Genomic DNA, 23,326 nt, shown 5'->3' on the forward strand with positions numbered 1-23,326 from the left:
CTCTATGTTGATCTTCCACCCATTCATCCATACTTCATATTTTCTTCAATGCACCTGAGGGCAAGGAAAAAGTAAAATTTCCTGTCAGGAAATCAATGCCACTGAGACCAAGAAGAGCAAGATCAGAAAAAATATTTGCTAGGAATATCACAATACACAAGTCCTATTAAAAGAGTCATAGTAGATTCCAAGTATCTTTCCTCATTTATTTGTCTTAGGAATGTTCAGATAAGTCTAAATTGGATCACATGTATTCAATCATTAACCTATTTTGTGAAAGTCCTGCATTAATGCTACATTTAAACACATATATAGAGAGAAAAAGTTGCATTTCTATTCATATGTGGTTTTTCTTCTGAGACATTTGCCATGCTCCCATTCTTCTGAGGGCTCAGCTGTCTCTTATCTGACTGTTGCGTAGTATGTGGCTCTTCCTTTTGTCTCCCAAGGACATACCATTACGTAACATTACAGGAGAGGAGGAGAAGGAAAGAGATTCAGGTCCATGGAAAATGACAACCATCAATCCTAAGAAAAGTTTCCGCCCTGTACATTTTTTGCCAGCACCCTGGGAAAAACCCATTGCTTACCATTTTGCTCCTCAATCTGTGATAGATAAAGACTCCTTATAATTGTGCAGATGTGAAGAAAATGCCTTGGGTAGAATTAACAGGAGCAGTTGAACCTAGACTCAAAGCATGACTTGGCATTGAAGTGATCGGGAAGACGAATACTTTTCACGCGACAATAATGTGAATACTAATAGTTAACATTTAACACAAGTAGGTCTGGCATTGAAACTTGTAAAAACTGTCACGAATCAAACCCTGGTCTGCTTACTATCAACGTTTTTGTTTTTGGAAATAAACTGATCCAAGATGCAATGTTTTATCTTTCTGAAACTGGTTTGGGGTAGGACAAAGAGACGACTGCTGCTTCCGAGTTTGCCATCTTGAGCTACCCTTGACAGCTGGTCCAAACTCCATCAAACACGATTAACGCAAAAGGCCCCCACAGCTTCCTCTCCACAGAAGCAGAAAGGGTTGGTCTCTGTGGAGACTAAGTCTTATCAGTCAGTTCTGTCATTCATCCTCTCTCTGGATTTACTGCAGATGTATCAAGCATGCAAGAAAATAATGGTACAAGCAGAAAGGCTAGTCAGCTATCAACTCCAAGCCCTGGATAATACCAAGGGGAAATTATTCAGACAAAAGGTGCGCTGGGGTGACAAATGAAGGGAACGCTTTGGGCCCCCTCAAGATGCAGAGGCCTCGACAAAGCTAACATCCAAATGTCAAACAATGAATCAGCATTATTTGATGATATCTTATTGCTCCATGCACTCTCTCACACACACATGATCCCCTTCCTTAGGCCTCACATTCACTACTACTAGAAAGAAACAGAATGCTTTTTAATGCAAATAATAATTATTCCATCTTCAAAACACAGGAAAAATTCACATAGTGGTGCTTGCTTCATACTTGCACTCTAACAAAACTAGGTTAGTACTTTGAAACAAAAACAAAACAACAACATGTTGATGCTGTTTGCAGTATTTTATACATTTTAATCCACTATGCACAAAATTATGGATCTTCTGGACCTGCACATCACTTTGTTAAGTTTTGCTTTGTTTTTTACCTTCATGAATCACTGAATGAAGTTCACTGTATTAATCTTAATAGAATAAAAAGTAGAAATAATGTTTAATGTGAAATTAAGTGGGAAAATAACATAAAGTAGAACCATAACGGCTTAGTTGGCATCCAAAATAGATGCATTTACAGATATTCAAGAAAGGGAAACTGTAACCAAGGTGCAATTTGCACCTATAGGAGCATGATCATTTCTGTACCAATGAAAACAGAACATTGGGATACTATTGGGAGTGCTTTTATTGCAAGTAGAAAATAAGAGCATCAAAATGTTTCTAACCTGATTAAAAATTTCTGGAGTTAATTTTCAGATAAAGTGCATTAACATTGTTATATCTGCATACCGAATTTAAAGGATAGACACTATTTTTCTTAGGATTTATGGACAATGAATTACAAAAGGCTCATGATACATCGAAGGATTGAAGGACTGAAAAATGTATATGGATTCTAGTTTCAGACTTATATTTTTCTCTTGCTTGATTCATTTGCTAAGGGACCATGCACCTGAACCACATAATTTCAGGGTATTTATAGGACCTTGGAATATATTCTCAATATATTCTTCGTTCATGTGAAACACAAGGAGCTGTCCAACAACATCAGCAGTCTTTAATGACTTGGAGAGGAGCTGTCCAGGGACAGCTAATCAGAAATACGTCTCTGAAGACTGTTATATTAACATACTGGGAGTTAAGTAGTTGAACTTCCTACAACATTAGTGGAATCTTCATCCTGACTCTACTTAAAACAATTCCTTTTCTTCCAGAATAATGTAGATAAAGATAGTCAATGTTTTGTTAAGCAATGCCAATTCCATCTGGACCCAAATTCTGTTGACTTACAAATATTGCTGTAAAAATATGGTATTGGGAGGAAAAATAGGAAGGAAGGAAAGAAGGGAGGCAGGAAGGAAGGGTTGTTTTTTTTAGGAAATCTTGTGCAAAGCATTGAGGTTTTTTTAAAAAAAAACTACAATTCTTCATGGTTAGTGTAAGACATAAATATTTTATATCCCATAATCATGGAAGTGTTCTGATTATACTTCAAGGAATTATCAGATTAGGATATTAAGTCTTGCTGTACATAGACTAAGAATAGAATGGAATTCTTTATTGGCCAAGTGTGATTGGACACACAAGGAATTTGTCTTTGATGCATATGCTCTCAATGTACATAAAGCTATAAGTGATAAATCATTATCATAGTCATCATAAGCCTTGTGTGTTGTGTGTGTGTGTGTGTGAGAGAGAGAGAGAGAGAGAGGGAGGGAGGGAGGGAGGGAGAGAGAGAGAGAGAGAGAGAGAGAGAGAGAGAGAGAGAGAGAGAGAGAGAGAGAGGTTTAAGAAGTTGAACTGGAAAGATCCAAATTCAAACTACCTTTACCATAGAAGCTCACTGATTTTGGACCAGTCAATCAATCAATCAATCAATCAATCAATCAATCAATCAATCAGTCTTTCACAGTCCAATCCATCTCATAGTGTTGTGGTTGCAGGGGGGAATCAAAGGAAGAAGCATTATTTACATCACCTTGAAATGAAAGACATGATGTCAAATAAATAAATAAAAAATTCATTGTCATGGAGACACAGTAAATGGGGGAGTGTTATGTATACCATCTAGAACTGCTGGAGAAATTTGGATTTAAATTTAAAGAGACTCTTCAACTAGTTTACAAGGACTATTAATAATAACCTGTACAAAAGAAGCTCTCTTTTAGAAAACTTTGTTAATTGTAACTGGTGTTGTTTTTATATAATAGGCTTTTTGTACATTATTGTGCAAAAATATTGTTTTGTGGTGTCTTTTGTGATTGCTGTTATTGACTGTTGTTGACTGCTTATATGTAAGAAATTTATAATTTATATGAATAAAATATATTCACATGTGGGACCAAACCACAATTAATCTTGTGAGAAATCTCAGTGCTTCTTATAGTAAAAATAATTTCTCCAAGAAATTATGTGAAATGAGGGAAGTAGCAATCTGTTTTCCCAAAGACACAAACATACAAATTGCAGGCAAACTAAAGGCTAACTTTCCTAGTTTGCATAGAAACTAAGGTTACTCGGTATAGTAGAATAGTAAATATTCAGGGCAGGAATTTTTTTTTAAAAAAAAATACTTTTCTGCATGCTATATAGCTAAGGATTGATACAGCAAGCTTGATAGAGGATAAATTAATTCATAGCTACCAGTCTTAGCAGTAATATATAATCAGCACGATCAAGTACACATATTGGCATAATAGTGAAAAAATACTTATCTATCTTACAGGCTTTCAGTAGGAATCTGAGTAGCCAGTAAATGAAACATAACTGGATAAATGCAAACTGTACTATTCATAACAACTTGTCTTTCTTGTCCTCCAAATTTCTCTTCAGTAATGTTTGCCAGGTCTATAAATGAAGGAAGCAAATATGAAGAATTTAGTTTCTATGCGTCCAGTAAAGAAAGAGAAAAAAATTGTGGTTCCTTCCTTTTTTCTGTTTTCTTCTTCTGCCAAACTATGAATCAAAACTGGCTAGAAAACAAATGATAGGACAATAGCAGCCCCTACACTGAATCCTGGAAAACATGAGCAGAGTTTATAGGCTAAAGTTTTAGAAATGGGCATTAAACTGAGAAGTACAAGTTGAAAATGACTTAGACTTCTCACATTAAGCATAGCCAATGCAATCTCTTAGAATTACTGAAGCAGAAGTGACAGAGATTGGAAGCAAAGCTTTTTGGTTTGTAGGTTTGGTTTATACAGCATTTTCAGATTATAAGGCCTAGTCTTTTATTCCAAAAGCTAAACTGAATGATATGGGTGTTATGAAGAAATTTCTTGAAATTGCTTTTGTGTGGTTTGCTTCATCAGCTATTTGCTCTTTTTTAGGTTACCCCAAGCTAAATTTGCCTTTGTATGACTGCAAGCCAGAATTGCAGAAACTAGAGGGGAAAAGTCTCCATGTTAGACCGAAGCAAGTTGGTCTGGTTTGAAAGAACATTTCCAAAGTTCATTCTGAACTCCCAACATCTGGCCTAATCACAAATGCATGAAAGACCTTTTAAACTGACTTTATTAAAAGCAACTAAAGTTCTTTTTTTTAAAAAAAGACAAAAATCCATGGTAAAACGGATAGAAATGGTCACCTCAAATATTTGAGGACCTCCGTAACAAGCTGCCTTGGGATTGTATGTGTGTATCAGATTATGGAAGATTTCTCTCTCTTTATTTTATTTTTTAGGATGGCAGCCTCCATTCAACAGCTTTAGAGACAATCCTTTAATCTGTGTCAAAATGCCAGTTATCCTTAGATGCCACCCAGATTTGAATAATTTAGAGAGACAAAAACTCCCCACAAAATAGAAACCATCCTTTGACTTGGGCTGCTTTTCACTGGAGAGCCCCTCCTTTCTATTACTGAAGTTCCTGCATCTCTCTATCAGCTTGGCAAGTGCCAATCAAACCAAGTGTTGCAAAGTTTTTTTGGAGGAAATAAAAGGGGGGGGAAAACATTTTATGACAATCCCTGAAGGAAGACACATCCACTGTCAGTGTGTGGTCTAGGATAGGAGGCTGAAGAGGGGGAAGATCAGGAATAGAGAGGAAAAGCTCTATTTCCCCCTTTCACTTCTAATCTCTGACTCCCCACCCCCCACCCCCACCCCACCAGCACCATTTACCTTTTTATACATTTTAATCTCTCAGTTGCTCCAAATGATCCTAAACAAATTGTAGGTCAACTTGGATTAACTTCTTTATTCTCTGTAGTTAGGACAATTATTCCTACTTTTTAACATCTTCAGCAACAGCAGCTGAATGTCAGAAAAGATCCAGGAAATGTCTGTGGTATTCTGAGTAAAGATTAGAGCCGCCATACAAAGCAGAACTATATTTGGGGGTGGGGGGGGGAGGGAGTGAGAGACGACGACAATAATGAAAGCTAACCAAGATTCTATAAAGACAATCCCTATAAACTTTGACCTTTAGACAAGTCTGTGTTCAAGAGGATGTTGAAAGTGGTGGGTACACAATAAGTGTCAAATTTGGTGGCAAACTCATCCAATTCCCTATAATGCTGCTTTCAGTTTCATTGTGCAGAGAAATAAACTTTCAGAGAAGAACATTCAGACTAAAGCAGTGTTCCTCAAAATCTGCAAATTTAAGATGTGTGGACTTCAACTCTCAGAATTAACCCAGAATTCTGCAGAATTCTGAGAATTGAAGGTCTCACATCTTAAAACAGCAGAGTTTGAGAGACATTGGACTAAAGCTTTGAAGGGGAATAACATTTTCTAGAGCCACATTTTGCGTTCACCTTTTAGGGTTTTTTTAATAGCGCAATTCAGGATTTTTAGAGATAAGCAGACCAGAATGGATTCCCATGAAATATTTAATTTGGTATATCTCATCACCAAATATTCTTTGCTTGTAAATACTTAGGTCAGTGCTGCCTAAACCTTTTGCTTCTTTATCCCAAACCACTTACCAGAAAGTTCTTTTTTCAATGCCCCTGTTGTGATTGAGTTCATATGTTGTTACACACACACAAAACCAGGTTTGGGAACAACTTACTTGGATAAATGAATGAAAAGTTTCTAGTTGAAGTTGCTATTGTTTTTCAAAGGTTTCTGTAGAATTTTCTCCCACAGGTTAAAATAGATGTTGGTGTAGGGATAAAATCCAGTATCAAATCCACCCTCATACTGCCATAAAACCAAGGCCAGGAAAATGTAGCCTGTCATTTTATATTGCATAAAGGGCAGTAAAATCCATTTCTCACTTACTTCCCTCCAGATGCCTTACGTCCAGTTGCATATTGGATTTACTCTGATATGTGGAGGCAGTAGCTTCCAACACTGGAACTATAGGATTCCTTGGCAGCTGCTAACTATAGTTAAGTAGTTCAGGATATAACATATGCTTCAGTGGTGGGTTTCAAAAATTTTGAATTTTGTAGGTGTGGCCTGCTTTGTGGGAGTGGCTTGCTGGCCATGTGACTGGGTGGGCATGGCCAACTTGTAAAATGTGGTGAAACTCACTTAACACTCTTGCTTAGCTACCAAAATGTTGGCTCAGAAACTCTGGCATTTGAAGCACGCAAGTCTTAAAGCTGTCAGGTTACAAGACCTTTGCACCCCTAACCCTTTAGAAAAAAAGCCCCAGGGGTGTTCAAACTTAACAGCTTTAAGACTTGTGGACTTCAACTCCCAGAATTCCTCCTCTCGCTCTTCATCTTGATGTGTGGACAGGCGGGGGGAGGGAACTGGAACTGGTTCTAAACGGCACTGTAGATTTGGGGAATAAAAATCAGGCCCTTGCCTTGTCTCTTTGACTTCTGGATGTATATATGCACACACACAAACAAGCAAGCTAGAGACGTTTTTTGAAATATACACTCCATGGCAAAAATTGGCAACATTCATTAAAAAGATCCAAATTAAACATGTCATATTAACAAAAAAAAATTCCTAAAGTGAATTAGCTAATTACTTTATATAATCCTTAGAAGATTAATGTTCCATTCAGCATTTTAAACTAAATGCCTTATTGGGAACCTGAGAATCAGAAACAAAATCAGCTGAAAAAGCCAATCTAGAACATTAGTAAAATCATAAATCAACATTTATTTTTAAGCAGTTGGCTCAAAATTCTGCAATTACCTCTTTTTCCTAAAACAAATGTTGCTTTAAATAAAAGAACATGGGTACTGTTGAGTCTGTCTGCTTTAAATGTTATTTAATAAAAGAAATTGCATTTTCTTTAGCTACTGCTCTGTCTAGGATTTTTGTAGAATATGGAGCAAAATCAAACTAAAAACAACATGCAAAATTATATAGAGATCCCCTTTATTCATAAGGTCATTAATAGTGTGCAGAATTCCTTATGTTTGGCTAACCTGGTGTCTTCCAAAAACATGGGTTTGATTTGTTATAATTTAACCAAATATCTTTGAGATTATTACAATTATAAAATACCAGATTAGGAAGCCTGCTCTTTGTGGTCAAATATAATTTTTCAGGTCATAAGGTAATTCACATGCAATTTAGACCTATATTCTGTATAGTTTATTACATGTTTAGGTCTTGGCTATTTTGTACCCATCATTGTAGCATACTATTCAAATCACTTTATGGAATAGGAACAATTCTGAATGTCTTATGACTGTGAGAGAGATCTTGGAGTCCTAGTAGACAATCAATTAAATATGAGCCAGCAGTGTGCTGCAGCTGCCAAAAAAGCCAACATGGTTCTGCATAAATAGAGTGATAGAATCAAGATCACATGAAGTGTTAATACCACTTTATAATGCCTTGGTACAGCCACACTTGGAATACTGCATCCAGTTTTGGTCGCCATGGTGTAAAAAAGATGTGGACTCTAGAAAAAGTGCAGAGAAAAGCAATAAAGATGATTAGGGGACTGGAGGCTAAAAAACATACAAAGAACAATTGCTGGAACTGGGTAAGTCTAGTTTGATGAAAAAGAGGACATGATAGCAGTGTTCCAATATCTCAGGGGCTGCCACAAAGAAGAGGGAGTCAAGCTATTCTCCAAAGCACCTAGGACAAGAACCAATGGGTGGAAACTAATCAAGCAGAGAAACAACTTAGAACTAAGGAGAATTTTGCTGACAGTTAGAACAATTAATCAGTGGAATAACTTGCCTCCAGAAGTTGTGATTGCTCCAACTCTGGAAGTTTTAAAGAAGAAGTTGGATAATCATTTGTCTGAAGAGATGTAGGGTTTCCTGCCTAAACAGGGGGTTGGACTAGAAGGCCTCCAAGGTCCCTTCCAACTCTGTTATTCTATTCTATTCCTCCAAGTGAGATGTGAGAACCACATTATTTCAGCTGAGCTCTTAGTGGCTGAAATGGAAATTGGTTAGAAAATTCATCTATTTCTTCACTATAGACTATCACATGTGGCATTCTGCAAAGAAGGAACTCCAGTTGCACACAATGTCTGCACAGTATTCCACTGAACTGAGACAAGGTAGTGTCCTGATACCAGAAAAGAGACAACTGTTTTTACCAGAAAAGTCACCCCCATTAAATTCCCCCTGAAGATCCCATATGCATAGAAATAAATTCACTACACGGCCTGTCATCTCAATGAAACACTAAGCCCAATTGGCTAACATATTTTGTCTTGCTAGTCTTCCAAGCTAAAGAGATGGGGAGAAAGTGTACTGAAACAGCAAGATCCTCAATTGTATGCTGTTTGGCTGCTATGGCCAAACCAATGGAGATAGCTAGTGCTGCCATGAAGTTTGGTGCCAATCCAAGATATCAAAACCAAATACAATGTGGTAACATTCGTAACATTTTAGTATGTGAATATTATATATTACTATTAGTATGCATGAATATAGATTTATTTTGCAGGAAACAAAAGTGTGATTGTACAGTCAATCTTTCATTAGGTTAAGTATTCTCCTCCAATTTACCCCACAACAGTCCTGTAAAGTGGGTTGGGCCGAGAAAGAGTGACTGGCTTAGAGTCACCAGCTAGCTTTCATAGCTAAGGTTGGACTTGAACTCACAGTCTCCTATTTTCCAGTCCCGTGCCTTAACTACTAGACTATACTGGCTCTATATATTATCTATTATACTATACTGTACTGTTGTGGCCCAGCAGGAGCCGTTGGAGCTGCCAACAGACTTTGATAGCAAGAGACCCTATGAGTCGGCTTTGGAAGATGTGGAGGACCCTGGACAGGGTTCAGACTCCGAGCAGGGACCAGAGAGGCTGGTTGGCCACCAGGAGGCGCCTGAGGCATGGAGCAGCAGTGAAAGCCAAAGGGAGTTGGTCCCTGACGTCAGGCCCTGGAGCAGTGGGGAGGAGCTAAGGGAGTTGGTCCCGGATGCCAAGCAAAGATGGGCAGATAAGTGCCGACAGCAACTACGTAGATATAGAAGATAATTAGGGCCAAGTGGTTGTGATTAGGCACCTCCCAAGAGAGTATATAAGAGGAGACTTTGGGAGGAGGCTTTTTGCAGGACTCAACTATTATAATAAAGCTAGAGAAGCTCTTGTGTGTATTTCTTATCTGTGAAAGTCTGGGTTGCTGCCAAAGTCTTGTCTGTGTATTAATTTACTGTGAATAAATTGTCTAGCAGTAATTTTGTGTCGTCGTGACTCACCATACAGAGTGGGGTCAGAACACTGTACTATCTATTATATGATTGAACAAGAAGCACTAGACCAGGGGTTGGCAACCCACGGCTCTGGAGCCCCATGTGTCTCTTTCATTCCTCTGCTGTGGCTCCCTGTCACCAGTTAGTGCCACAATTTTGAGAGGAGCTTCCGGGTGAGGGGGGCATGTTTTTATTATTTTGTACCGTCTGCCAGATGGTAATAGTTTTTTTAAAAAGGGTGCCCAGGATGAGATGGATCTTTAAGAATGTTTTGAACTTTCTTAAGGCAGCAGCAGCTATAAAGCTCTTCCAAAGAGTGTTAACAAGGGGTAGGATTCAGCTGGTTTGGACCTGTTTGGGCAAACTATATGCTAATTTTACATCTGATTCACCGAACCAGTAGTTGCGTTTTAGTTATAGTTGCGTTTATTTATAGGCCGCCCTTTTCCCTGAGGGGACTCAGTAGCTGCAAGGAGTGGCTGGCCCTGCCCACCCCTCTCCGCCCTCTACACGCAGCCCATTTTGGATGCCAAGTAAGTTCAGGGCCTGCATGGAGGCTCTGGAAGAGTGAAAAATGGGCCTCCTGGAAGTTCTGGAAGTCCAGAAATGGGCCCATTTTCGCTCTCCGGGAGGCTCAAAGAAAGCCTCCAGAGGCTGGGGAAGGTGAACCCCCCCCCCATGGTGCAGGAGGCCGAGAAGTCCATGCCCACTATGGCCACAGCTACCCAGCAACCAGGTAGAGAACTGGTTGCTAAAATTTTCAATCCCACCCCTGATGTTAACCCTTTGGAGTGGTGTCCTATCTGCCACTGTGCAATTGACAAACCATATGTAGGTGCAGTAAGTTATAATGCTCTCTATGATGCAGTGGTAGAAGGTCACCAGCAGTTTTTCATTCAATTGTTTCTTGAGAAGTCTCTTAAAGTTTAGTAAGTCAGTTGTTAAATTCTCTTTTTTTTAAGGTCCCGTTCCCGTTAAGCCAAGAGAATAAAACCAGAACATCCTATGTTTACAAAACATCCAAGGAGCAGAAAGGCTAATTGTCAGGACCTTGAGATACCAGGATTCACAATTTTAATCAAATAGAAGGAAAGCAAGGCATTGTCTCTGTAACTTAACACCGTCTGTAACCTTTTCAGACTAGGCACTTAAAAAACAAATATATGCATTATTTTTTTTAAAAAAAAGCTTTTAAATTAGGTGTAGTGAAAGACACAGGTGATTGTAAATCCTGAAGAAACATCTGTTGCAAAACCAAATGAAGGTGTGGGGGGGAGGGAAATGGGAGAGGGAGTCAAAAAAGTAAAATAATATTTAATGTGCCATCAACAGACTTAGTCATGCGGTAAAGCAGAAAGCTCTTTTTAATCATTCAAATAGAAATTTAATATCTTTGAATCTGCTAAGCAATGCAAGTTGTCCAAGCAACCAGAAACATAAAGCTCTAGGTATTTGTTCTGCTTTTATTGCTACTGAATGAAGCTTGAAATCACCAGCAGATGAAGGCTAGTCTTAGTTTTGTAGTTGATTGCTCATTATGTAGATGTGTTTTAAAAACAATCGAAGTTCACAAATAAATGAATATAACATCTCAGAGGGAAAAGGGAACTCACCCTGAACTCAAGAACTGTCTCCCTTAGGATCTAAAACATTCTGATCACTTTCAGAACATCAATTTTATCATATTTGGGGTAGACTATTTTGCATGGATGGATGTTGGAAATTGGAGATGGATCCAGTTAGATTTGGAATTAGACAGGAAAACAACAGGTTAGCTGAAAGTTGGAATATCAAAGCAAAAAGAGAAAAGAATTTCGAATGTGGATAGGAAAATTACCTGGGGGAACAAACAGATCACACACAAAAAAACCTTACTTCAAAGGACACAAGGCTATGTCCATTAGTCCTGTATGCAGAGAGCCAGTTTGACCTAGTGGTTAAGGTGCTGGCCTGGAAATCAGGCATGAAAACCAACTGGGTGACTTTGGGCTAGTCACTCTCTCTCAGTCCATCCACCTCACAGGATTGTTAGAGCCGAGGTGGCGCAGTGGTTAGAGTGCAGTACTACAGACTACTTCTGCTGACTGCCAGCTGCCTGCAATTTGGCCGTTCAAATTTCACCAGGCTCAAGGTTGTCTCAGCCTTCCATCCTTCCAAGGTGGGTAAAATGAGAACCCAAATTGTTTGGGGGCAATATGCTGACTCTGTAACCCTCTTAGAGAGGGCTGTAAAAGATCATAAGCGGTATATAAGTCTAAGTGCTATTGCTATTACTATTGTTGTGGAAAAGAGAAGAAGGGATGAGTATCTTCACTGCCTTGAATTAGTTAAAAAGTAATAAAGTCTGGATAAAAATCAAATACATAAATAACATGTATGGTAATATTGTTAACCTTTTAAATTATTTTCAGTATCATGTAATACCAGTTACAAACAGTTATTTGCCATGTATTTTGATCGGTACTATTAATATCTAATAGTTTGATGATGATGATTTATATATGAAAGCTGGTTTAGTATAGTCTCCCTGGGACACTTCTAGTCCCACTTTAGGCCCTTCTCAGCCCTAAGAAGGAAGCAATAACAAGCCACTCATGCTAAATTGCCAAGATAATTCCAGGGACTTGTCTGGACAGGGACTTAAAAGCCTAAATAACTAAAGTTATTTGTCATTTCAACTGACAAGAGCTTGAAGCAGTGTAAAATAATAATACATTTTCCCCCAACTGTTGAATAATTAAAACCCTGATTAGCCTATTTTTGTGGAGGACAAAGCTTGGTGAAATGGGAACATTTTCTCCTCCTTGCAGGATTTTGTATCATAGAGAATTCTGTACAAATGACTTTTCATTTGTCACGTTCAATTTCATTCAGAAAATTGGAGGTTTTCTCAGCAAATACATCAAGTCTTTCTTTTCTCTCTAGTCCCCCCGCCTCCACGACCCTATTCTGATTCCCTTCTCTTCCATGTGGGAAGAAAGACTGAGGGCAAGAGGGAGGCCACAACAGGCTGATAGGAATTTGAAAGTAGGGCACGATCTCGTATTCCCTTGGTCATGATTTTACCCAGTCCAATTTCTGGCTCTTGGAACCCTAGAAGCTGTCTGGGCCTTGACAACTGGAACTATTTCTTATCAACTTGTCTGCAGTTGTTTGCTTTGAGGTAGAAGAATTTTAAGAGAAAGGCCATTTAAAAATTATTTCAAATGGTTGGTCCACATTGTGTCTATATTCTCTGTAACTTTTAATTTTATTTATTTATTGTTTTGTTTTGTCAAGCGTGTATAAGATAATAGATACAAGTTCATACAAGATTACAAATACATGAAATGGATATGAATAAATGTGGTTATGACAAGGATGGTAGGCCCTTTGGAGCGCTTATGCACGCCCCTTACAGACGTCTTAGGAATGAGGTGAGGTCAACAGTAGACAGTCTAAAGTTAAAGTTGTGGGAGTTTGGGAAAGAAACCACTGAGTCAGGTAATGCATTCCAGGCATTGCCCACTCTGTTGTTGAAGTTGTATTTTCTGCAATCGAGTTTGGTACAGTTTACCTTAAGTTTGTATCTATTGTGTGCTCATGTATTGTTGTGGTTGAAGCTGAAGTACACTTCAGTGTACTAGATTTGGTTACCCCAAACCACTTTTTTTTTTGCATTATCCAACAAGGGAAATGGAGGAAATTCTGCATTAGCTGCCTAGCATAACAGATTACATAAATAGAAATGAGGTTAGTTAATACCAGGATTTGCCCTTTGTTTGCAAGCACTCAATTTTTCCTGTGATGTCAGGAAATGCAGGTAGAATCCAAGCTGTCTTTACCAGCAAATGGATTCATTTTAAGTGATTGCAGATGACAAAAGACAACCCATTCACCAGGAATAGGGATGAGCCAGTCTCTTCATGGAAACAAGAATAGACAGCGCCCTTATTCCAGCTCTCATTTTTGCAACACCATCTATTAATACAAAGATTCACAGCTAGACTGGAGAACGTTTTGATTGCATGAACAATGCTAATGTTCTGGGGTTGTCATAAAACTCAAAGAATGCATGTATCACATGCAAGGCATAAAGAAGTTATTCTTTTAATATGAATAGCTTACCATTGTACTATTTTCCTCTCGATCACCTATTTCATGGCCTGAATTACTATCTGATGACTTGCTTTCTTTTGGAAAGCAGGTGCAAGTTGAAACAGGAAGTCTGCCAGTGAAAATGATAAATTGCCTTTCGATGCTGAGGACTGATGATGAACATGAATGCAATGCGACAAGGAATGAAAATGATCTTTGCGTCATAAATTACTAGGAGAAAGAAATAATTTCAACCATGTAGAAGGGGAGAGGGAATCACAAGCAACACAAAAGCCCAGTTTCCCTCAAATAAAAAAGTCCTATTATGTTGAAAACTTATAATTAACTTCTTTTCAGACTTCCTCTAGAAATTAATCTTTAAGATTTCCCTACATTGAGATTGAGATTGAGATTGAGAAGTTTATTTATATGCCGCCCTTTTCCCTGGGGGGACTCAGGGCAGCTTACAACTCAAAAAGGGGGGGGGGGAACAAACATTTAACACATAGGACAATACGTCATTAAAAAACACAACATTCATACCATTCGGGTGGGTTACAGTCTTTAGCCCCAGGCCTGACGGGATAGCCAGATTTTGAGGGCTGTGCGGAAGGTCTGGAGGGTGGTGAGGGTACGAATCTCCACGGGGAGATCGTTCCATAGGGTCGGAGCTGCCACCGAGAAGGCTCTCCTCCGCGTGGTTGCCAGTTGACATTGACCGGCAGATGGAACTCGGAGGAGGCCTAATGTATGGGATCTAATAGGTCGAGTGGATGTGATTGGCAGTAGGCGGTCTCTCAAGTACCCAGATCCACTACCATGAAGGGCTTTATGGGTGACAAGTAGCACCTTGAAGCGTACCCGGAGATCGACAGGTAGCCAATGCAGCTCGCGGAGGATAGGTGTTATGTGGGTGAAGCGAGGTGCACCCACAATCGCTCGCGCGGCGGCATTCTGGACTAGCTGAAGTCGCCGAATACTCTTCAAGGGCAGCCCCATGTAGAGCACATTGCAGTACTCCAGCCTAGAGGTCACAAGGGCACGAGTGACTGTTGTGAGAGCCTCCCGGTTCAGGTAGGGGCGCAACTGGTGCACCAGGCGAACCTGGGCAAATGCCCTCCTGGTCACAGCTGACAAATGGTGTTCAAAAGTCAGCTGTGGGTCCAGGAGGACTCCCAAGTTGCGGACCCTGTCTCAGGGGCGTAGTGTTTGACCCCCCAGCCTGAGAGATGGAATACTTGCCAAATTATTGGGAGGGAAACACAACAGCCATTCGGTCTTATCTGGGTTGAGCACGAGTTTGTTAGCCCTCATCCAGTCCCTAACAGCTTCAAGGCCCTGGTTCATCACGTCCACCGCTTCATTGAGTTGGCACGGGGCGGACAGATACAACTGAGTATTGTCCGCATACTGGTGGTATTTTATCCCATGCCGCCGAATGATCTCGCCCAGCGGTTTCATGTAGATGTTGAAAAGTAGGGGGGACAAGACCGAACCCTGCGGCACCCCATATGTTAGGGGCCTAGGGGTCGATCTCTGCCCTCCAACTAACACTGACTGCGACCTGTCCGAGAGGTAAGAGGAGAACCACCGCAAAACAGTGCCTCCCACCCCCACCTCCCGCAGTCGTCGCAGAAGGATACCATGGTCGATGGTATCGAAAGCCGCTGAGAGGTCAAGGAGAACCAGGATGGAGGCATAGCCTCCGTCCCTGGCTCTCCAGAGGTCATCGGTCAATGCAACCAAAGCGGTTTCTGTGCTGTAGCCAGGCCTGAAGCCGGACTGGAATGGGTCAAGATAACTAGCTTCCTCCAAGGACCGTTGGAGCTGAAAGGCCACCACCTTCTCAACAACCTTCCCCACATAGGGGAGGTTGGAGACTGGACGATAATTGTTAAGAACGGCTGGATCCAAAGATGGTTTCTTCAGGAGGGGTCTCACCACCACCGCTTTAAGTGCGGGGGGAAAGACCCCCTCCCGAAGGGAGGCGGCAACAACCGCCTGGATCCAGCCCCGTGTCACCTGCTTGCTGTTAGCAACCAGCCAGGAGGGGCACGGGTCCAGCACACATGTGGAGGCACTCACAGCTCTCATGGCCTTGTCCACGTCCTCAGGGGCAACATCCTGAAACTCAACCCAGCGATGGTCTACCAGATTATCCCCTTGTGCCTCGGCTGGATCTGCGGAATCAGAGTCCAAGTCCGACCGAAACCAAGCAACTTTGTCCGCTAGAAACTGGACGTAATCCTCAGCCCTACCCTGCAGGGGATCCCCCGTATCCCTCCTATTTAGGAGGGAACGGGTTATCCTGAACAGGGTGGCTGGGCGCGAAATTGAGCAAAGAAGTAGTCCGTTTTTGCTCATTTCTGCCCTCCCCAGCCCCCAGGAGCACTCTGAAAGTCTCCTAAAAGCTATCCATGGCCATTTTGGTGAAGGGGGCAAAGTTTCAGGAGGCAAAAAATGCTGTATTCAGTGTGTAAGACACACCCAGATTTTCAGCCTCGTTTTTGAGGAAAAAAGCTGTGTCTTATATTCTGAAAAATATGGTAACCACTTGTAAGAAAGAAAGGTAAAACAAATATAATTATGATATTACTTTATCTGTGAAATTACTAACATGATCCAATCAATTATTCTATCCTGGCCATTTAAAATGAAAAATAGGCAAGAAGAGCATTGCACACAGAAGTTACATCTACTTTTCTCCTACTCTTGAAGTGGAACATGAGGTAGGAAGAGGAATTGTGTCCAGTTTAGAAATGCAGCTCTACATCCTATTACCTTGCAAACCAATGGGAGTATGGTTTTTGTTGTTAGATGTGAAGTTGTGTCCGACCCATCACGACCCCATGGACAATGTTCCTCCAGGCCTTCCTGTCCTCTACCATCCTATGGAGTCCATTTAAGCTCACGCCTACTGCTTCAGAATCCATATTTAATCCAACCTGCTCAGGGGTGATTTCAGGCTGCTGCTACTGCTGGTTTGCTCAGGGACGCACCGCGCATGTGCGCTACATGTGCTTACACAGTACTAAAAGAATGCTTCTGCACATGCGCAGAATCCAAAAACAAGATGGCGGCGCCATCTGGTTTTGTGGGGGTGGCAGTCCTGGGTCGCTGCTGGTTCCAGCGATCCAGGCCACCAAATTACTGTCTATTCAGCTGAACCGGTCAGAACCGGTCAGAACCCACCTCTGAACTTGCCTCTTACTAGTTGTCTTTTTTCCAAATAAAACTATAATTGTCCTGTTAGCAGTAGTAGCAATATAGGTAAGACTGATAGCTTCGGGCACAGGCTTCTTTCCCACATGCATCCCATTGACAATGCAGAATAGGAACTTTTGCTGCTCTGTATTCCAGCAAAGCTGTGGAGCTTCTGAAGATTAATGCATCCATGGACACTCCCTTGATACTCCTTGCTCACCCTATTTTATTCTTATATTATTTAAGAAATATAAGTAACCCGGAAGCTGGCCTGCTGCAGAGCAATGTGCTAGTCTTCTGATTTATTTTTTATTTTACAAGAATGCTTCTGTTCTGGGTCCAGCAAGGTCCAATATAGCCTCCCACAGGCCTTCATTACATGCACGTTCAAAATATCATCAGCAAAGCGAAACACAGTTTTGAGTAATAATTAATTTCATACTGTGCTTATTAACTTTCCAAGGATCTGTTTGCATAAATAGAGGCTGCAGAAGGTCTTCTGTTTGCTACATAATAATTCTACTCGGATCTTGATCTTTCAATAGCAGCCAATGCTGAAACATCTTGCTTTAAAGAGTGGCCATTGGAACACAAATCATGGGGCAATTATTTATCTCCTTCTCATTTGCTATCTATTATGTTACCCATGGGGACAATATGTAGGAGATTCGTGACAAGCAATAGTGATTTTAAAAAAAACAGCATCCAGTGTCTAGGAGGTTTAACAAAAGCATTTAATGATGCACCAAGACCTATTTAATCCCCAAGAAAGAGTGTAAATTGGGATATTTATTGCATAAGGAACCTTTGGTAAGCTCTGTTTCAATTGCACGAATATATTACTTAATAAGATAACAACGTCAGTTATCCTATGAAAATGGTTCATTGGAAGATTTTTAAAAGGACAGGAAAGTAATGTTGAAATATTTGACTTTTCCCCCTAAGACCTATCCCCTGAACGGAACTAAAATCATATTAGTTAGATTAAGAAAATGGAGAAACTTATTTTCTTTTTTGCAATATCTCTCTCTACCAAAAAAATATTAAACTTTCAAGAGGCTCCAGAAAAATCTCTGATTGTCTAAAAATTAATAAAACCTTCGATTATTACCTTTAGTTTTAGATGAATGGTTTGGGTATTAAAGTGATATAATTTCTTCATTAAATACTGTATTTTTCAGAGTATAAGATGAACTCCCCCCCCCCCCGCCAAAAAAAGAGAGTGAAAATCTGGGTACGTCTTATACACTGCATATAGCATTTTTGACCTGCCAAAACCCCGTGGGAGCTGGAGAGGGCAAAAGTGAGTGAAAAACAGGCCGTTTTTGCTCATTTCCCATCCCCCATCCCCCTGGAGCAGTCTACAAGCCTCCCAAAGCCTACATGTGCCCTGTTTTTTGCAAAAAACAGGCCCGTTTTTGTGAAAAAGGGTCATTTTTTCCTTGCTTTTGCCTCCCCCCCAGCCCCCAGGAGCACTTTGCAGGCCTCTAAAACTCTCTGCATGCCCCATTTTTCACAAAAAAGGAGCATGCAGAGGGTTTGGGAGGCTTTCAGGATACAAAAACTTTTTAAAAAAATTTACCTCTTGGTGCTTCTTATACTCCAGTGCGTCTTATAGTCCAAAAATACGTATACGGAGTGATTTTTTTAAAAAAAGATGTTACCTACAAACTGAAACTCAGTAATTTCTAATTGGCTCAACTTTTTATCTCCTTGAAATATCTGTAAATTTGTAAAAAAAATTGTAGACAAAACAATGTTTTGGTTGTCTTTAATAGATGATTTGCATTTGAGTTGAGTTTTACTCCGTTCAATTCCCTATACCTGGAGTATAGCCACCTGCTGGACCAACTATAGTAGGGATGAGCGGTACTTCATATAGCAAACCCTATGCCATGAAGGACCTCAAAGGTGATAACCTTTAAATAGCATTTTAGCATCTTAATAGCATCCCGTGATAGCATCTTAAATTACCCCCAAAACTAACCGGCAACCAGTGCAACTTGCAAGCAAAGGGTCACAGGTGCATAATCCAATGCCCCCATCACTGCCTGCCATGGCACATTCTGATCATGCAGAATTTGTGTAAAGCAATAACCATCCTTAAACCGGGATGAGAATAAGATTCACAATGCCTCAGTATAATTAAGGTTTAGCTTTTAGGTAGATGTTCTTCAGTTCACATCCCCTACATAGGCCACCTTTGTGGGGCTGAATTACAGCAGCTGTTTTATTTTTTCAGAGAAGTTTTATATGTACAACCTATAAAACAGAAAGGTGTACTTTCGATCCTGGAATAGCTGCCTGTTGAATGTCAGTTGTGAAAAGTTTATTGTTGTTGGTTTGTTTTTCTGATGAAAACTAACCCGAATTCTGACATTTCTTATTGATCATATAGAGCAGCGATGGCTAACCTTTTTGTCATCGTGTGCCAAAAGGGTACCCTTGCCCACACCCATAATGCAATGTGTGCACGCCCCCTACATCTTAACCCCTTGCGCGTGCATGCACTCCCCCCTGCCCCCATGCATTTGTGTGAGACACCCTGCACCCTGTTTTGGGCCTAATAGTCCTCACTACAGCCTCCTGGGACCCCCCAAAAATCTGTGGGGGGAGATTGCACCCCCTGCGCTCCCTCTCGCCCCCACACATGCACGTGCACCCACACACACACTTTGGAGCTGAGATGAGGCAACAGTTTGCATGCCCGCAGAGAGAGCTCTATGTGCCACCTGTGGCACGCGTGCCATTGGTTTGCCATCATGGATATAGAGTGTAAAGTTTTGACTGATCAGAATGATTTTATCCATCCTAGACTGTTTTGAACCTTTGAGCACCACATCTAATAAATAAATAAATAAATACCTAATCAAATATCTTGGTAACTTCTTTCCATTTTTGCATAACAGAAGTCTTCTTGTTGCATTGTCTAAACAACCACTTCTTCTTCTTTGGCAGTACTCTATGGTGGTAGAAAACAAGAGAAGAATTAATCATTTTAAGCATTTTCCTCTCATTTCTATTACTATATCCCTGGTGGCAACATGATGCCACTCTTAACCGTAAGCTCAGCGCTTTCGGAGAAAAAGGTACTGACAACCATGAAGGCTATACGGCTTGCCTCAGGAGAGTAGTTGACAACCATGAAGTGTATCCAGCCAGCACATTGTTACAGTGAAAATTTCATGAAGCATCATGGGGCTGTGAAAATTTTTGGCTGATTTGGTCAATAACTGTGTAATAAAAGGAAGATGCTGTTTGTGAGTGTGGGAGCTGGAATAAAAGAAAACCTGGAAAAAAAACAAATGGTCTCAAAACTGATCACCTTATGATGAAACAGCCATACCATACATATTTCAATATTCAGCACTTCTAAAGTAAATGTACTTGCCTTCCCATGATTGTTTAATTTACGTTGGTAGTTGTTTCAGCTGAAAAGAATTCTAAAATGACATTATCTAAAAGTAATAGTGTATTACCCATCTACTGTCTCAGTAATGATTATAGCAAATGGAAACATTATTAACCTTTTTATTGTGAGTAACGGGGCAACTAAAATAGAAAATGGAAGGGATTTGCTTAAAGTCAAATCCAGTTCATGGTTAGGCAATTTTAATTTATAACTCAGACATGGTATTACATCATTCAGTTTCTCTAATTAAAATCAACATCAAAATCTTTATTACAGCCATAGACTAGCACATTATCTAATTAGGTTATTGGCCACTTTCTATTTTTCAGGATTCTTAAGGGTAATAATTAAGTCTGGAATCTCTCCATGTTCTCCTGCTATATTAAACATTTACTTCTCTTATCAAAATATTCACTACAGCAAATGTTTAAAATCTAGGGAAATGAAAACAGTCAAATGAGAATGTTAAGAACTACAGTTAAAGATTGTACAAATACCAGCTGATACAATAGTGACTGATAGACAGTAAACCGTGATATACAGGTAAACAAATACCAAACTCTGAAATAACTAATAATGGATAAACATTATTTACAAGCTGAGGGAGGATTGATTCTAGGCAACTTTCCCCCGATGGGGGAAGTACAGCACATCTCTTGGTCCTCAAACAAAGATTAGGTTAGAATTCTGATCTAGAATTGTACTGGATGGATTTCTACTCTAGTCATGTTGGTTGGGGGAACTGCAGAGACTGAAGCTTAACACATCTAATTGAGATCAAGTTGAGTTGGCTATTATTACTACAAAAAATAAAAATGAAGGAGATCACAAACTTAATTGTGTTGGGAGCTAATATTTAGTAAATAGGCTTCAGACTGCATATGGACTGCTGAGACAGACTGCGATCTAGACTGCAATAAACTTCTATTCTCCAGTAGCATAACATTTTAATTAAGTTTTGAAGCCTTAACATAGCTCAATAACTTATCTTATTGTAGGTAAGAAAAAGCCATCCATATAGAAATGCTTTGCTTACCTTGGAAGCAAAACTCAAGATCTATATAAATATATTTGCCCGGGATATAAATTCTAAGCCGTTTCTCCTTTTTTTAAAAAAAAAATTGAGCCAATGGAAATTTGGCCATTCTGTTCTTGGTTTTAAGAATAGGGGGCATCTGTTCAATGTTTACATAACAATTCTGTCTGAACTGAATAGTTGATTTCTGTCTTGTCAGTTTCATCCCTTAGACTGAATCAGTGAAGCATGCAACACCAAGCTTCCATTTCTGAAGATATATTTATCCGTTATCTTTTTTTTTCAGCCATAAGCAAAATTCACAATATCCAAATGTAAGAATATTCACAAATTCAGAGCAGCTGATAGCATTTATTATGTTCATTTTATTTTGATTAATAGTTACTGTTACATTTGCTCTGATCTTTTTTATTTCTTCTCTTACAGCAACATTCTAGAAAATATCCATTTACATACAAAAATATTCTACGGAGTACAGAAGGGCATTATTTTACCCAATGACCTGTTTTAGCCATGATTTGTTGAGACATTCCCAAAAGTTGGATGGACACATTGCACTGAGCCATAAAATATAATTTTGAAATCACAAATGCATAGTATAAATGAAAAGGAAGAAAACATATTATAGTTTAGTACTGTGAGAATTCAGCCTCAATTGACAAAAGCTTAAATATAAAATAATTATGCAGAATGTCCTTTTGAAGACTGAGCAAACGTAAATTACCGAGGAAAATTTCTTAGATTGAACAGTGATGACTGCTACAAGTTTGTTGGAATCAAATGTTTGGATTAAATATGCATGTATTCTAGGAAGGGGAGGGCTCACAGCAAGAAGAATCTAGGCAATTTAGCTATAATTAATTCATCATTAAGGAACTGCCAGTCAATGAGTACCAGTAACCTTTTCTTTGTGAGAGCTACAACTGTTCTTACCTAATGAAAATTTAGACCAGAGGATTCTGGCACCACTGTCTTCCTTTCCATTTGCATCGGCTACATACTACAGTTAAAGCCACAGAGAGAAACTGAGCAACAAGGGTTGGGTAAGGATGGAAATCTTCAACACATGAAATGAAAAGCAAACAATATGCATCTCAACATGCGAAGGAGATGTACTACTCTGCTGGGAAAAAAGCAAAACAAAAGAATCATCTGACACAACAGTTCAAAGCATATTGCACCTGTCAAGATGTCTGTCATCTTGTATAGAAATGTGCTAGTCCAAAATAGGGAGGGGGTGGAGAAAAGGGAAATGCAACCAAAGTCACTCAAAAACAAGAGCCCACTTTGTCTTTTTCCTGCAGCCAATCCTTCCATTTGAAAGCCATTTGACTCTATGCTAAAGATTGCCTAGAAGAACCAGACAATAAGAAGGTCTCCTTCATTGTCAAGGACAGTTACACTTTGAAGATGACGCTCAAAAGGGGTTAAAATGGGTCAACAGGCAATTGTTGGCCCTATCCAAGGAAATGTGAACAGAACATTGTTAAAGTCACACACAAAATCAGTCTAAAAAAAGGCATCTTGAAGTAGTGTGGGAAGGGGAAAATCAATACACTATACGTACTGATTTAGTTAGGAGGAATAAATTAAGCCACCACACCATTCCCCTATAGCAACAAAGTTAGTCTAGATTTTATTGTCTCATTTAGTAGTACTTTTCCTCTTCGTATAAGAAACAGACTAATGTTTCACTATACTGTATAACAGTTGAAACAATTTGAAAAATTCAGTTCAAGATACTTAGCTATTTTTCTCATTTAGATTTACATGGTGAATTACTAAATATGAATGAATGAACGAACA

This window comes from Thamnophis sirtalis, unplaced genomic scaffold (assembly GCF_051295495.1).
Source record: "Thamnophis sirtalis isolate CommonGarterSnake01/CBP01778 unplaced genomic scaffold, rThaSir2_p1.2 scaffold_9, whole genome shotgun sequence".
In the NCBI taxonomy this organism is placed as follows: Eukaryota; Metazoa; Chordata; class Lepidosauria; order Squamata; family Natricidae; genus Thamnophis; species Thamnophis sirtalis.